We start from the raw sequence: 5,426 nt of genomic DNA, 5'->3' as shown, positions 1-5,426 counted from the left end.
TAGGAAGCAGTGATTTTTTAATTGATATTCACATTATAAAATTAACCATTTTAAAGCAAATAATTTTAATGGGATTTACGTATATACATTCACAGTTCACCGTGAGTTTGAAAACCAGACAGTTTTATGTTTGACTCTTTCACTGAATGACTTTTACTTAACTTGTTTCAGTTTATGGTGACCAATCCTAGAGCCTTGTGTTTGTCAGGCAAATGTTATACCTCAGAACTATGCTTGATGGCTTTGCTGTTTGTGGTCTTCCCCACCCCACATGACAGGTTTTTCATGTAGCTTTGTAACCTCTCCTAGAACTTCCTGTTTTATTTCCTTGAGATCATTCATACTGACAGGCTGCCATGTATCCTCCTTGATGACCCTAGGGTTTCTGGAACCAATCACCTTCTCTGTTGTTTTTAATTTTTTAATTATACACATATGTGTATGAATGTGTGTGTGTGTGTGTGTGTGTGTGTGTGTGTGTGCGTGTGTGTGTGCCTGCAGAGGCCATAAAAGGGTGTAGGAGACCCTGTGTTGGGAAAACAGAATTTGCGTCATCTGAAAGAGCTGTACTCACTCTTAACTGCTGACTCATCTCTCCAGGCAGCGTGGAGCATGGGAAACCCACCAGTGGTTACATCCTCAAAGAAAAAAATGATAACTCTTCCCCCAGCAGCCTTCAACTGCCAGTGGCTCCTCAGTTAGGAGTGGGGCTTCGTGAGACCAACCCCCCCCCCAAGAGTGTTGGCTGAGTTTCTTACCCAACTCTGTTAGAGTGTTGTTGGCTGGCTTCATCTTGTACAGATCTAGTACAGGTGACCACAGCCACGAGTCCAGGAGACAGCATTTCCCAGCACTCCTCCCCATCCTCCAATGCCCTCAGTCTTTCTAGTTCCTCTTCTGTGACATTCCCTGAGCCTGGGGAGGGGCAAGATATAGATGCCAATATCAAGATTGAGAGCAGTGTTGATTTATGGGTATAAACATAAATACTTACATGGCAGTTTGACAACATGCCCATCTAGTGACAACAGCAGTTTCCCCTCTAGGGTCTATGAGCTCCCCAGCCATGGGCTTTTGATGAGGTTTTCAGTATGAAGCATGAATTCCCTTCTAGGGAGCAGGCCTCAAATCCAGTCAGAAAGCCACTGTCCAGACAGCAGCCATGTTCCCATTTCACCAGTGGGTACATCTTGTTGTAATGCCCAGCTCTGAATGAGAACACTGGGGTTGTATTCTCGTTTCTTCTCCAGCAATCTTCCTAGACCCTTCCAGTACCGTGACAGCTGGTCAGCAGGGAGGAAGTTTATGATCCTTAAAAATGAAAGATTAGAATGGCGTACACCTCTGTGTCCTGCTCTTAGACACCTGCAGCTGAACACAGAACAGGCACTCAGGAGACATTTTCCAGCCCTTTCCCTGATTTAAAGGAAAATATTGCATAAATTCAAAGTCGGCTGGCCTCAATCGCACTTCATAGCCAAGGCTGACCTTGAACTCCTGAAACATTCAACTCCACCTCAAACTGCCAAGATTACAAGGCCCTCCCACCCTCAGCTAACACAGCTGTCCGTAAACATACAATAACTGTTCATATAACAGGTCCAAAGATGGCTTCATTTTAAATTAAATTTTATAAATTAAAAAGAATATTTTATATGAAAAATCATAAGGCATACTGTTTATTAAAAAAGAGGGAGCAGATATACAGCATTTATGGGTATGAGAACACACATGTATGTAACATGCATGTGAGTGTGCTGGTGCATTCACGCCTTGTGAAAATGCTACAAGTCCGATGTCCCCGCCCCCCCCAATGTGAAGGCAAAAATGCTACAAGTCAGGCGTCCTTTTCTGTTGTGCTCCTCCTTATCAACTTGAGAGTGGCTCTCACTGAACCAAAGCTTGCCAATTTTTTTTTAAATCTTTCTATTCATTTCACATACCAACCACAGTTCCTCCTCCCTCCCCTCCTTCTGCTCCCCCCACCTTGTTCCCCCCACCCCCCATCCACCCAGAAAGTGTAAGGCCTCCCATGAGAGTCAGCAAAGTCTGAAGCTTGTCATTTGGTGTAGGCTGAGTGGAGAGTTCTTGGGCTTTTCCGGCCTTTATCCCCCAGCTCAGGGGTTGCTGGCATGTTCAGCCATGTCCAGCTCAGGGATTGCAGGCATGTTCAGCCATGTCCAGCTCTGGGGTTGCAGGCATGTTCAGCCATGTCCAGCTCAAGGGTTGCAGGCATGTTCAGCCATGTCCAGCTTCAATAGCATTTCTTTAGCCAAAAAGGCATTCTGAACCTTTATTATGGCATACATATGTGCACATGCTTGTGTTAGGAATGTGTGTACTTCTTTACATTTCTCATGTGAGGGAGTGGACTCTTCTATCATGGGAACATAAGAATCCGTTTTACATGCTTATCAATTAGAACCACCAACTAAAAGTTCTGAATTATAAATTTCTATATGAGTCAAGTTAAACATATTTAATTTAAGGTTAAGCTTAAATATGTACCCAGCCAAGGCAAAATCACACTTCAGTGAATCATTTAAGAGTCTTATAATATATATCTTCTCTATCTACGATAGATTGTCATCCTCCCACCTTCTTGACCAACTTCAAAGCAGCTTTGTTTTAAAATACAAACTATTTGTTTGCCAAGGCAACTTGAAGGCAAACCTTGTGACTTTTAAGAATATTTGTGCAATTTCAACAATCAGCACAAGATAAATTTAACTTACAGCTCTAAGAAATGAGAGTCCTTCCTTACTAATCAAATATGTAATTATTAAAGTTAAAATTGTTACCATTACAATAGTGAACAAAGAAGCTAAGTACTTTGTTATCTAGTAATTTTGAGGCAGGAAAAAAAGTTACTTTTCAATAGTTTTCTTCACCAGTTAGATCATCTGATGGAGGGTGCACCACATGGCTCAGCGGATAAAGGCTCTTACCACCAAGTCTGACAACCAGAGTTCAATCCCCAGAACCCACACAGTGGAAGGAAAGAACCAACTCCTGCCAGTTGTCCTCTGATCCACAGGCATGCCATGACACATATGTACATGTGCTCATACATGTAGATGAATGTACACACATATACACAGTAGTGATTTGAATGTTGCATGCCCCCCACAGTCTTGGGCAGTCAAAGCTGTGTACCATTCCCTGTGTTCTCTTCCTGCTGCATCCTTGCTTTAAGCTGGGACCTCTCATGCCTGCCGCTTCCATCCCTTGATGGACTCTTATCAGCCTGGAACCACAAAGTCCAAACAAAGCCTTGCTTCTGTAAGTGGCCTGGGGTTTGTTTTAGCACAGCAGTAGAAAAGTAACTAATGTACATTCCAAATAAATGTCTTAGAACTTTCAACTTAACTTTTAAGGAAAACAACGGAATTAGTAGCAGAGAGTCCTTTCTTTCTAGGATGAGTTCCTAGAATCAATCTTGTGATTTTCCATGTTCATCCAGTGTTTAAGATATTACATATGCTCCATTGATAATATTTCACCTGTGCTCTTATTTTATTAAGCAAAATGAAGTGGCTTAGCTCTGTGGGGCCTGAATAGAGAGGGCACCTATGGAACCACAATTTTATTTGTGCTCTATGGGCTTTGGGTTCACAAGAAATACATATACTCCTGATGCTGACTGCCTAATAATGCCTGAAACATGGCCTTCAGCACTGGCCCTGACTCCTGGTCTAGCAATCCCCATCCTACCTCGTTTGTAAGTCTAAGATAACTCCTGACCATCTTGAAGACACTATGGGAGCTGAAGGACATGTTTGCATGCAAATGCAATTAGTTGACCATAAAGTGTTAAACATTTGTATTCGAATTTCAGCTTTATTTCTAATATCTATGTGACTCATGGGGCAAATTACTTAACTCTTGTTCTTTTTTTTTAAGACAGGGTCTCAAGCATTCAAGGCTGACTGTGAATTTCCTATGTGCCTGTGCAGAGAAAGGTGACTTTGAACTTCTCATCCTCCGGTGTCCACTTGCCAAACACTGGGATTATACACAAACACCAACCACATCTGCTTTATGCAGTACTGGGATGGAACCCAGGGTTACAAGTCCCATGTGTGCTAGGCCAGCGCTCTACCAAGTGAGGTACATCCAATCCCCTTAACATCTCTTGAGCAAGTCTCACTATGCAGGTCAGGCTAGATTCAAACTCACAATCCTCCTGCCTCAGCCTCCGGAGTGCTGGATTAAGGATGTGTGCCACCACACATAGCACATTTTCTGACCTAAAAATAGCAGTTTCACGAGGACTGAATGACACAATTCACAGGAATTACTAAAGCATAGAGTGTGTGGTTAGGGCTTGCTAATGGTAACTCCCAAATTATCCGTATGATCAGTGACCTGTGCTTGGGAGAGACCCACACTGGCAACCATGCAAGCCACAACTCGGGAGCGGATCCTTTTTCTCTGTATAGAGTCCAGCAGCCAAAATGGAAACTGAACCTTGCCCTTATTAGGCAACTGGGAGAACCAACCTAGATGCAAACTCTACAGATGGATTTCACACACCAAGAGTGTTGTTGCAAAGCCCAAGATCAACACTCACGAAGTGTTGGGATAAGAATCGGCATTGTTTGTGTCTCAGAAGGACATTTCAGGATGACCTATTTCCTTCTCTTTTGTTTTCATGTCTGTCACCTTGTCCTTCCAAATCTGGGCTCTGTACTTTCTCATCAGCCATTTCTACAACCAGGCAGCCTTGGCCATCATCTCCCATTTGTCTTTCTTCGTGTTGTACTGAGAAGTCATCAAAGTGGGTCATCGTGGAGAAGAGCCAAGTGTTACCTCACACACACTGGACTCACTTGCTCTTACAACCCTTGAGGCCAGACATCCCCAAGCTGTTTATGACCTGAATTCAGATCTCCCATGTGTCAGAGAAACCAGACAACTCTACAGGACAAGTCTACCCCTGAATGAAGCTACTCTTTTATGTGATTTAAAAAAAAAAACAACAGAGATGACATCCAATTAAAAAAAATAAAGAATTTTTTTATGTATTGTGTATATGTGGCCATAGAATCATAATAATGTAAACCAAGTAGTTATTACTTTATTTCTCTGTGAGTACTCAGAAGCCACTGAATCACGACAGCTCTAATCTTACCCCAACCAGTTGTGTTACTGATGTTAGTGTAACTGAGGGAACACGATCAATTGACTCTAATGGCTACAAAATATATACCTATGCTCTATTTCAGGGCAAATATTCTATTTTCTTTCACACATAAGTTTGTTGTTATAATCAATTTCACATTTGAAAAAACCATGTAATCCATATATTTTGTCTCACTGTTGATAAATGTTTATAAATGTTCTATGATTATTATTGGTCAAGTTTTAAGTTTTGGGAGTTGTAAATGGTGTCAGTAAATGATTTAGCCTTCTGTAGAGGATGC

The sequence above is a fragment of the Microtus ochrogaster genome, linkage group LG1 (assembly GCF_000317375.1).
Source record: "Microtus ochrogaster isolate Prairie Vole_2 linkage group LG1, MicOch1.0, whole genome shotgun sequence".
NCBI classification, from domain to species: Eukaryota; Metazoa; Chordata; class Mammalia; order Rodentia; family Cricetidae; genus Microtus; species Microtus ochrogaster.
This window is presented reverse-complemented; position numbering follows the sequence as displayed.